The sequence below is a fragment of the Elgaria multicarinata genome, chromosome 1, assembly GCF_023053635.1.
Source record: "Elgaria multicarinata webbii isolate HBS135686 ecotype San Diego chromosome 1, rElgMul1.1.pri, whole genome shotgun sequence".
NCBI lineage: Eukaryota > Metazoa > Chordata > Lepidosauria > Squamata > Anguidae > Elgaria > Elgaria multicarinata.
Genome location: NC_086171.1, coordinates 100,942,924 through 100,955,471, shown reverse-complemented (window position 1 = coordinate 100,955,471; position 12,548 = coordinate 100,942,924). Strand labels below are relative to the sequence as shown.

Sequence of the window (12,548 nt, the reverse complement as noted above, 5' to 3'; positions counted from 1 at the left end):
GGCCAGCAAAGAGGCACGGCACCCAAGATGGCCCCTGCTGCAGAGGCAGCCGTGGCAGCAGCAGCAGCAGCGGGCCCGAGGGTGGAAGAGGAGGCCGCGGCCGGCCGGCTCTTTTTGCTGGTGAAGGAGGAGGTGGGCGCCGCGACGGCCACGTCCGTGGTCCGCAGCTGAGAAGAGCTGCTGCCGCTGTCGCGAGGTGAGCAAGAGCCCCCCCGAGGGGGGAACAATAGGGCGGAGGCTGCGGCCTCCTCCTCCTCTCTTTTCCTTCGCTCGGGGAAGAAAGGACCACGTCTTTCCTGAGGCCTGTTTGGCGTTGCAGTCTGACTGGATCTCTCTCGGGGTGTCTCTTCCTTGTTGCCTCTTCCACCATATTTCTTCTCTGCTCTCGCCTTTCGTCTAGGCCTCAGGCTTATGCCAGGCTCGATTTCCACCGTTCCCCGCATCGGTGGCTTCGCAACAGGCCAAAGAACAGATTGGTGGGGGCGGGGGGGGAGTGCTTGACGTGTGGGCCCCACCCGTTTCTTAGCCCTTTCCTCTTATTTTCCAAGCTAGGGAATAATAATAATAAAAAACCCACTCTAATTTCGAGAAGAAAATACACGTTGTATTATTAAATCGGCAATGCTAGAACGCTTTTCTGATGGTAAGCCTCGTTGAACCCAGAGGGACTTGCTCCTACGTATGTGTGTGTGGGACTGCAGCCTAAGTAAGTAAACACGCGTGTATAATCACACTGCACGTGTGAGATCACACTACACATGTGCATTCATGTGCACTTTGGGAGTAAGCTCTGCCATAAGAGTGAGAATCACGTCTGAGTCAAGGGTTAGAATGCATTGCACATGCATGCAATTTGTTTCTGTACTGTGGCAGACTGTTATGCTTATTATTATTATTATTTATTTGTATCCTGCCTTTTGCCCAATGCTGGGCCTCAAGGTGGCCTTACAAAGTTTACAAAGTATTGCACTGTTCTCCCCATCAGTTCTATCTAGTTGGTACAATTATCTAGTTTGTACATATGGGGAAGAGTGCATATTCACCAACGTCCCACTTTTAAATGGTGGTGCCTGCAAGAACTGCACATCATGTTGGGCATGATGTTTTTTTCTTTTTGTCCCCATCCCCCCAATTCTGTTGCCCGATTCAATGATTTCCTGAATTCTATCACTTCCCTCTCCACAAATTTTGAAAATCTTCTTGGGTCACACTAACTGTGCACACAGAAAAGAAAAGTATTTAAAATGTAATAAAAATGAAAGGGCGTTTAACGGTTCTAGAGGAATACAACTACTTTGCTCACACTTACTTAATATGTAGCTTTCAGTGTCATGGTTTATTTATTTATTACATTTCTATACCGCCCAATAGCTGGAGCTCTCTGGGCGGTTCTCATGGTTCAGAGCATGAGGCACATATATCTGCTTGCTAGGAAATGAAGGAACTTTTTTTGGGATATTTTGTGGGACTTCTGTCACAACTCTTATGTTCAGGGAGACCTTGAGCAGGAAGTGCCATCTGCAAAACAGCAGGTCAAGAAGCAATGTAATATATTGTAGAAAAGGAAGTTGTATACTTGTTACACATCTCTCTGAGAAACTTCAGAACTGTGAAACATCAAAGCTCACATGTATTTTAATAGGGTGACCATATGAAAAGGAGGACAGGGCTCCTGTATCTTTAACAGTTGCATAGAAAAGGGAATTTCAGCAGGTGTCATTTGTATATATGAGGAACCTGGTGAAATTCCCTCTTCATCACAACAGTTAAAGTGCAGGAGCTATACTAAAGTGACCAGATTTAAAAGAGGGCAGGGCACCTGCAGCTTTAACTGTTGTGATGAAGAGGAAATTTCACCAGGTTCTCCATATATACAAATGACATCTGCTGAAATTCCCTTTTCTATGCAACTGTTAAAGATACAGGAGCCTTGTCCTCCTTTTCATATGATCACCCTGATTTTAAGAAATTCAGAGGTTCTTTTGTCTTTTAGTTTTATCTGATAGCAATTTGATTATATTTTAATACGAGAGAATATTGTGAATTGAACTTGTGTTTGAAAATTAGCAGGAGTCCTTTTCTATAGATGTCTGAGGACATAATCCTATGCATGTTTATGCAGAAAAAAGTCCTACAACTCCCAGGATTCCCCAGCCAGTATGCTGGGAATTATAAGACTTTTTTCTGTCTAAACATGCATAGGATTGCCTCTTAAAAGTGATTTTTCTTTAGCCACAAGGCGTATCTTGATTTGCAATGCTTTTACCTCTTTTTCACATCACATTTCTTAAAGGATTGATTCCAGAATGGTGGATTGGGATCTGTCAATGTGTAATTGGAGCCAGATGGTATGCTGCTAGGGTGTTAGTATTAGGTGTTTGGAGTGTATACAATACAAAGGGATTTCCACTTCTGGGTTAGTTTAGAATTTAATTTTGATTCATGTAATGTGTTTCCTAGTGTAGAATAAAAGCTGCCCTTTCCCTATATTTATTTTTATGGTATAAAGTACAGGTGGGAAACTTGTAGACAGCCAGATCTTGGACTACAATCCTCTCCATCCCTGACCATTGGGCATGTGAGGTGGAAATGTAACATCTGGAGGGCTACAGGATCCACAACCTGGCATAAAGCTTTGTCCCTTCTAATATCTTAGATTTGATTTATGTTAATACTTGAAGTTGTGTGTAATTTTTACAAAGAAGCAGTTTAATACCCACAATAATTTGAATTAAATAGCCAAATTACACAAGTATTTATGCATTGAGAGAAAGAGGCATCTCATTCTCTATCCATAATTAAATCTGCTTTGGCTCAGAGGTTCTCAAATTGGGCTATGGTGTTTCAGAAAAGAGTGCATGAAGGATGAGGAAGAGGGTTTAGAAGAGCACAGAGCATAACCCTCCATTTTCCCACACTTTGGTGAATGTGTAAATAGAAGTAATGGTGTGATGGTGGTAGGAAGCAGAAGTAGATCTGCTTACATAGCAGACCAATTATACATATTCAGAACATTCTCTTTACCTGGTTTAAATGCCTCATTCCTAGGCCCTTGCCACAACTACCAGAATTCCTGACCATTGGCCATACTAGGTGAGGTTGATGGGAATTGGAGTTGAAAATATCTGGAGGGCACTAGGTTGGAAACGCTGCCATAACTGTAGTAGGTTGGATCAGAGATGCATCTTGTGCCTGCTCACACTCACTCTCTTTTCTTCTGCCCCTTTTGTGTGCCTAGTTTAATAGAAAACTTCCTAGTTTGTTAATCCACAGTTTCTGTGACATCCTTTTGGTTTTCAGTAATGGTTTCTAAGGAGAGCTCAAAATACTGTCTCCCATTCAGATGGGAGCAGGTGAGTACATTATGCATTCCTTATTCAACAAATTATAGTTTGGTTGAATGAAGTATGCGGTATTTGAACTGGGCCTTAATGTTAATGTTATGAAATCACATTTTATAACAACAATAAAACAAATGTAATGTGCATAGATTTCCAACCCCTGTATATAGATAGATAGATAAATAGATAGCACTGACATTTATGCTCGTGGACCCTGTTGCATACAATATGACATTGATTTTTGTAAGCTGCTCTGGAAACCCTTTCTTCAGAGAGAGATAAATATGCAATTAATTAATAAATGTAAATTCTATGATATTTTTGAGTATACTATTGGGATGGAGGCATAGGCTGCTTTTCTATCTTGTCTTCTTCCTTTTTTTTAACTGATACCAAAAACTGTTTAGGCAAGTTATGGTTTGGCTTCAGCTGGTTAAACTCTGGATAGGGCTGCTCAAGATTACAGGTTTGAATAAACAACTATTTAAACTCATCACTGCCTACTTTAATAGAGACCGGCCTTGGAGACCCATGTCTGAGAACATCCAGGTTAGGCAACTGTAATGTTCTCTCGGTGGGCCTGCCATTGAAGATGCTTCTGAAGCTGAACAAAATATGGTGATTAGAATACTAATTTGTGCTAGGAGTTATGTTAGTGTTACATGAATGTAACATGTATGTCACCAGGCCAAATTTAAAGTGCTGGTTTTGACTTTTTAAAGCTTTTTACAGATTACAACCAGCATACTTAGAGGATTGCTTGTCTTGATATGTTCTACTCATATATTAAGATTTTCAGTAGAAGGTCTATTGTGCATACCCTCCTACTAAGGTGAGGGAAGGGTGGCTATCAGGTAGAAGGCACCCTAATTATGGAATGCTATTGCTAGAGATGTCTACCTGGCACCTACTTTGTTGTCTTTTTGACACCAAAGACTTTTATTCATAATTTGATTGTTTTTATCAGACTCTTAAAATATGGGTGACTTTTATTATGTATGTTTATTATGATTATCTATCATTAAAATCTCCAGGGCAGTTAACATAAGATTTTTTTTTATAAAAACATTTAAATAGTGCAAATCTGAACTATTACCACTCCCCTTGCCAGCATCTCCAAATGGAGCTGGGTCAACTTTAATTTCAAGTAGAGAGAAAAAATTATGCTAGTACTTCCAAGGATATGTTATTTACTGAGATGGAGTCAAATATAAATATGAGTTCAGAATAATTAACTTCATAGTTACTATGATGAAAGCTAACTTTATATTTACAGACTGCTCCTATTCATGTCTATTCAGAAGCAAGTTCCATTGGGTTCAGTGGGATGGTAATTATGTATGCATACAGCTGCAGCATTAGTGTATAATGGGTGGGTGGGATGTAGATTGGGATGCATTGGTGCATTCCTGGACAATTTACAGTAGATTAGCAAGGGTTTCTTACTCCCAGTTGTTTAACAATAGAAACAAGAAATAGGCTTCCTCCCTAAATTAGATTGACCTGTATAACTTAGTTGTAGATTTGTACTTGTATATCCAGGTCATCCCAGTGTATGATTCATAATGTGCAATGGTAAATAAATAAAAAATAGATAGATAATTGGCTCCTACACTTGAATCATCACCTTGCATCTGGATATATATCATAACATAAAAGAATCCAAATTTGCTAACACTCCTTAATTACAAGGTAGTAATATCTATTTTATGAACTCTTAAAAAATGATTCCCCCTTTTTCTTCATGATAATGCTGAGATCTACATATTGTTCCTAAATTCAGAAAATAACTGTCCTTGTTTTCTGTTCACCACAGTGTCGGTGGCTTCAGTTTTCAACTTCTATTTTATTTCCCCCTAATTTTCAGAAGGGAACAACTAAAATACACTTGGGTACCTTAAGGTGCGGCATTGTGCAACTCCGTCTTTAACACAGGGTGTGTTTGTAATTACTGTATGATTTCTGCATCATCCAGAAATCTGCTCCCAGTATTCCAAAGCAGATTTTGAGGGTGCAGGTGGAGGAGGAGTTTTGCTGATAGAACTGCTTCCTTTAGTAGAACAACTCAATTGGACTCAATCCATTGGATCTAGTGCAGGGATGGGCAGATCACAATTTATGGGTAGATCTCTGGGTGATTTGCTGTAGATCAGCAAACAAAGTTGACGCTCAATTGTTTAACAAGGCTCCTCTCCCTCCCTAAATTAGGCTAATAAAATGAAGAAAACTGGGACTGGATTTTTGTATAGAGAACTTGCTCCTTAACTCTAAATATAAGATCTCTCCTCCATGATTTGCATCCATCTGTGGTTGATGGATCTTGAGGTTCATGGAAAAAACAAATTAGATCTTGCAAACTTGAAGTCTGGCCAGCCCATATCCAGTGGGACAAAATATCTGAAGCTCTTTCCTGGCATTGTATTAATTTTCTCCATTTTCCCCCCAAAGGGATTTTTTTCCCTTTTAAAAACATTTCCATAAATTAGAAAATCATTATTTTTATTTTATTAATATTTGGGACATATTATATCACTTTTTATTCTACATTTTCAGTGAAAGTTTGGGTGAGTGGATTGTTGCTTCTAATCTAAATCATTGTGAATAAGAAAGCAATGGTAGATAGATTAATACAGGATGTTACAATGTGTCTTAACACTGCATAATTTCCCTAAATCTGTAGCAATACACACCTTGATGTTGCTGTGCCTTTTACATCAGGTGTGTAGCTGTGGATGCTCTGAGTATGTGCTTGAGGTCAGTAATAGGCTGGATAACGGCTAATAAAAAAGCTTAATCTAGATAAGACCGCATGCTCTTGGTGAATATTTTATCTATTGTGTGTCCACACGTGCACATGAACTTGCGTGTATACATGTTTCATGATGAATGTGGAAATGAAGGGATCTTTCCTAGAAGTGCAGTGGACACCCAGCAGATCATGCACTGTGCTCCAACAAAGTGGGGAAATAGGTTTTCAAATGGGAAGTATTAGCTCAAGATCAATGATTATATGTGAATAATTCAACCATTATTTCACCACAAATATCCTACTGAAGCGAACAATGCTTAGAGTTAGTATACCAGTCCTCTAGCCAGCATATCATTCTATCTTAGCAAAGATAGAGAAAAATGATGGTGGGGAAATGAGTATTTGCCAAATATGGAGCGGTGGAAATGGTAAAGCAGAGCTTGAGAGAATAGTTCGCAGTTATGTGAATAGTTCCTTAAATTAATAGTAATAAAAAGCTTGTCCTCTGAAGTTTGAAGAACTGAGTGATGACAGTAGCTTTGAACTGGCTTGTTTTAAGAACAGTAGTGGCCAGCCTTTTTGGCAAATATACCACAAATAAAGTCCAATATATGAGAACGCACCACTTTATTGTGCAATGTTGTATATGGATCTGCATTTAATATTAACCTGCCATTTTGCAATACAGAGTTGTTGGCTAGTCAGTGATGTGACCTTAGATTCATATAACTTGCAACTAATTTTAGTTCAGCGAAAAGAAGTTTGATTGGAATCCAGAATCTAGGAATTTTGTTGGAATTCCTTGGTCTACACTGAGTAATTGCAAATTTGCCTCAGGAGAACAAGTGTTACACATCTGTGGTTGAAAATGTTGTGTAACCTGTACTTCAAACCAGGTTATAAGATGGTTTAAAATATGTAAAACTTATTATTGCCTTACTCTACAATGAGATACTTTAAATAAAGCCAGCCAAATTTTATCTTAAACACCCAAGAGTCAGCATGCTGTGAATTATGGTAGCCTTAAGAATCCCAGACTGTGAGAATGTGCTACCTTTCTGGCATGCATTAAAATTCATTTGCAGTCCTCCAAAGCTTGATTTTGCCTCTAGTCTACAGAGTTGGGGAGTAGTCAGCAGCACAAAACTGGAGAGGCATTGAGCATGGGGTTGGACTTGATGGCCTTGTAGGCCCCTTCCAACTCTGCTATTCTATGATTCTATGTGTAGGCTTTATTTCTTGTTGTAATCAGTCCCCTAAGCAAGTTGTAGGGATCCTGTGACACTCCCGCCATCCAGGGGAATTTTAGGACATTTTTAGAATGTTTTAGGATGTTTTAACAATATATTATGTTCTTAATTCAGTTTTATGTATTTTATATTTACTGTTGTTCCCCATCTAGATCAAATGGAGAGGTGGGTAAGAAATCAGGAAAAACTTCCTTACTGTTTGAGCAGTGCGACAATGGAATCAGTTACCTAGGGAGGTTGTGGGCTCTCCCACACTAGAGGCCTTCAAGAGGCAGCTGGACAAGCATCTGTCAGGGATGCTTTAGGGTGGATTCCTGCACTGAGCAGGGGGTTGGACTCGATGGCCTTGTAGGCCCCTTCCAACTCTGCTATTCTATGATTCTATGAAATCATCATCATCCCTCATAATGCCGTTCGATGCTACCCAATCAGTAGACAGAAGTATCTTCTCATTTGCATGCCCACTCCAGTATTGATAGCACATGGCTGAATGGGGATGAACAGAGTGAGGAAAAATGGGTCCAGTCTATGAATAGATAAGAAGTTTGGAAGAGAAAGCTATTGATCAATTTAAGTAAAACGGTTTCTGGTTTAAATCAGTCAAATCAGGAAAAAAATGAGGGGATTTCCCATATCTATTTACCTTAAAATACTGAAAGAGTTTCCAGATTTGTATGTTTTGGGAGACCCCTGATGCCAATGAGATCTGCCATAATAGATGTATAATTTCTGTGAAAAAAATACTAAGCACCTAGGAACATAGGGAGCTGTCTTCTACCAAGAGACCATTGATCCGTCTTCCCCAGTATTGTTGACACTGAGTGGCAGCAGCTATCCAGAATTTCAGGCAAGAATTTTTCCAGCCCAATCTGGAGATGCTGGGGATTGAACACCTGGGGCCTTCTGCATGCAAAGTATACGCTCTGCCACTGAGCCACAGTCACTCCTAGTAAAGTCAGAAGAGCAAGTGGTTCAGTATTAACTATTTGGAGAAGCAGCCATGTGAAGGAACTGACCAATTCAAACACATCCATTTTGCACTAATTCCTTAGAGAGGGTTGACACTACTGATTTCTGGAATACTTTGTGACTGGTGTTACAATTCAAAAGAGAGAAGAAAGAACAACCATCATTGTGAGAGACGTCCTGGTTCAAGATCTGATGCTTGCACTTAGTGAATCCAAGCTATTTCTGAAATATAAATGTCACCTCACTGCTGTTGTTACTTAAATCTTTCAGCTTTAATGAATCTAAAAATCAGATTTTCCATCATTGAAACATAGGTTGTAGATAATAAATTAAACATTTGTTGATTTATTGGTATAACTGGGAGTTAAGGACATCTTTGTTTGGTGTGGGGTTTTTTAAAGATTATTTTTATTCTTGGGAGATGGAAAAGAAAATTTTAAAGATGACTTTTCCTTCTTACAATAAGTAGTAGGTTCTCTTTTTGTTAAAATGTAACTTAGATTTCCTTAATTAACTCAAAATGCATTTATTATATTAAACTTCGGTAATAAGCACATTTATTAGATTGATCAGTGTATTGTTTAAAAGGCAGAAAAGAAATCTGTTAAGGATTCTATAACTGATTGATGGCCCTGTTGAAAAGGCCATCTTGCTATACCTTCTCTACAGTTTGCCAGAAAATTTGCCATTAGCGCTTGTTAATCTGCGATATGAATAATTGATTTTAACCAGCAGACTCTTCACTTATGTGAAATACAATTTAAAGAGGCAAAGTTAAAAAGTTGCTTTATTATTACATTTTTATCTCATCCTTCCTTCAGGGAGGTCAGAGTAACATTTTAGCTTCACATCAATTCTATGAAGTAGGTTAGGTTGAAAGAGAGACAATGATTTGCATAAAACAATCCAATGAGATTCGTATTTGAGCAGGGATTATAATTTAGATTTCCCATATAGAAAACTAGTACTCTAGATATGCTGATGCTCATTTAGTGTCTTGGTCTTAACTTGAAGTAGGCTGCTGGCCCTGTATAATAACTCTGACTCAGAAAACAAGGTATCACAGTACTTATGGATATCAAGTCCTTTCTGGGGATGAGCAAATGATAGACTCTAGTGCAGGAGGACTCAGTTACTTGTAGGGCACATCACCCAAATATACAGTCTAATTGTGTATGCCATTGTGGTGTGCGTGTGTGTGTGTTGGGGCGGGGGAACTTGAAATACTGCTTGGGCCATTTTGATGCTGCTATAGTGGGCATTATGGGATATATCTTAGACAGTGAGGAAATTGGAGCAGTTTGGGAGCAACAATACTAGTGATAACCAGAATATGGCGGGACATTCCAACTTGATGATTACAGGGAAAGGGGAGTAAGCCAGTCTTTGGCTTCCCCTTCTTTCACTTTGTTATCTATTGAAAGAAGCCATGGTGACAGTGGAGGAAGTACTCCTAGCCTAAATGTCCTGCTCTTTAACGCCAGGTCAATTGTTGGGAAAACATCACTCAGCCAGGAGTTTATTCTGGATGAGGATACTGATTTGGTATGTATCACAGAGGCCTGACTGAGGAAAAAGGTGGGAGTGTGTCTCACCCAGCTCTGCCTACCAGGTTATTCCAGGGTACAGCAGGCTAAGACTGGGGAGTGGGGATATGGAGGGACAGCAGTCTATCCCAGGCTTATTGTTCTGGGGGGTTTCAACATTCATGCTGTGGTCATCCAGGATTGGTTCAGAATTTTTATGACTGCTGTGGCAACCATGGATGATGGCCCTACACATGTAGCAAGGCACTTACTCAATCTGATATTCTCCTCTGGTGGAGTTGTTGTTCTGAAGGTGGAGGAGTTATACCCACGTTATATTGGACAGATCACTATTTTCTTAGTTTTGAACTAGCTGCCGGTATGGACCTTCACAGGGGTGGAAGGCTGGTTGGAATGGTTTGGCCCAGGCACCTGATTGATGGATCTGAATCATCACGGTTTCCTGAATGTGGTTGGGGATTTTCCTGCCTCATGTATAGTGGTCGTGTTGAAGCCTTGGCTGATCTGTAGACTACGGAATGGACTGGGGGATATTTACACTATTATGCGTAAGTGCCCTCTCCCTCCTCGAAGAGTTAGATCAGCTCCCTGGTTTAACAGAAAGTTGAGGACAATGAAAGAGTTGGGACTTCAGCTAGAATGCTGTTGGAGAAGAATATAACCAAACACAGGTAAAAGACCATTTAAAGATCTGTATCGTAGTTGTGAGGGCAGCAAAGAAACTCACATTTCGTCGATCATCAGATCCACACAGGAAAGGTGATGCTTTGCCATAATGTGTGGGGCCTCCTTCACCAGGATGCTGGAGAGGGGGAGCTGGAGCAGGCAATGTCTTACTGTGAACAAGTTACTTTGTTCTTTTCAGTTACAGTTGCTTGGATTTGCCTTGACTTGGACTCCAATATTGGGGCAGATCAGAATGATGTAACCTTGACAACTGCTTGTTCATGTGTTTTGATTCTTTTCCACTTGTGGATCTCAAGGAATTGGAGAGGGTATCTGGAATGTTGAGCGCCACCACCTATGTACTCAACCCTTGCCCTTGACTGATTAAATCGGCCAAAATAGACTGATGCCCTGGCTAAGGTAAGTAATGCCTCTTTGCGGGAGGGGTTGTTGCTTAAAAGAGGCAATAATAACACCTTTATTAAAGAAACTTTCTCTTGACACAGGAGATCTGTCTAACTATAGACCTGTCTCAAATGTAGCATTCTTGGTTAAGGTGATTGAGAAGGTGGTGGTGTTGCAACTCCAGATGCATCTGGATGAAACTGATTATTTGGACTCATTTCAGTCAGCCGTTTGGTCAGGATATGGGACTTAGACTGCTTTGGTCACCTTGGCAGATAAAATTACACTGGGAACTGGATGTGGGGAGTGTAACCCTATTTGTTTTCTTGGACCTCTCAATAACGTTCAATAGTATCCAGCATGGTATCTTTCTGAGTTATCTGGTGGGGCCGGGCCTTGGGTGTGCTATATTGCAATGGCTCTGTCAAGCCGTGTCCAGAAGGTGGTGCTGGGGAATTATTGTTCAACTCCACAGCCATTGGCCTGTGGTGTCTGATAGGGTTCTGTCTTCTCCCCCATACTGTTTAATAACTATATGAAACTGCTGGGAGAGGTCATTTGGAGCTTTGGAGTAAGGTGGCACCAATATGCTGATGACACTTTTTTTCACCTAACATGAAGGAAGCAGTTGAAGCCCTTGAACACTGCCTGCATTCAATGACAGGCTGGATGAGGGTGAACAAGCAGAAGTTAAACCTTGACAAGATGGAGGTGTGGTTGGTCAGTAGAAACCCTGATTTGGAGACTTGAATTCCACCTGTTTTTGAAGGAGTTGCACCTCTCTGAAGAATCAGGTGCATAGCTTGGGAGTGTTCCTTGATCCTACGCTGTCTCTGAATCTTCAGGTGGCAGCAGTGGCATGGAGTGTGTTTGCACAATTACACTAGGTGTACCAGCTGTGACCATTCCTGAATCTGTCTGACTTGGCAGCAGTTAGCCAGGCCTTGTATACATCAAATTTAGACTATCACAGTGTGCTCTACAAGGAGCTACCCTGAAGAGCATCCAGAGGCCTCAGTTGCTGCAAAATGTGACAGTTAACTTGCTAACCAGTGCATGGTAGCAGGACTATATTACATCTGTCCTCAAAGACCTGCAGTGGTTGTCAGTTGCTTTCTAGGCCCAGTTCAAGATGTTGGTCTTAAACTTAAAAGCCCTAAACGGTTTAAGACCTGTCTGTCTAAGGGACCACTTGTCTTGCTATAAAGTAGCCCGAGTAGTAAGATCTGCAAGTGAGACACTTTTGAGGGCACTGTTACTCACAGAGGTCCATTTGTCAGGCACATGTGAAAGGGCTTTCTCTTGGGCTACCCACAAACTATGAAATGGGATCCCTCAAGAACTACAATTGGCCCCCACTTTTAGAAAAATACATTCTTTCAATTTAACGTTTTAAAAGTGTAGGTTTTGATGTTTTTACTGTTTAAATGCTCTTGTTTTTATTGTTGCAAGGTTTTATTGTTTTAAATTGTTACACACGACTTTGATGGCTTTTTAACAGATCAGGTAGTATACCAATGATTACAGTAAATAAATAAGCAGCCAGTTGCCCTGAGTCCTCCTGTTAACCTAGTCCTACTCACTTGAGACACCTGCTAAGAGATGACTGAAGTGCTCAACT

General features: G+C 40.4%; 1 protein-coding gene across 3 annotated transcripts in view; it reads left to right on the top strand.

The window, feature by feature from the left end:
• Nucleotides 1-12,548, top strand: part of RC3H1 (ring finger and CCCH-type domains 1) — an 86,510-nt gene continuing 73,962 nt past the window's right edge. For all 3 annotated transcript variants that reach the window (XM_063133831.1, XM_063133823.1, XM_063133816.1), the window contains exon 1: nt 1-196. The gene's annotated coding sequence lies outside the window, so the exon portion shown is untranslated. The remainder of the gene's footprint in view (nt 197-12,548) is intronic.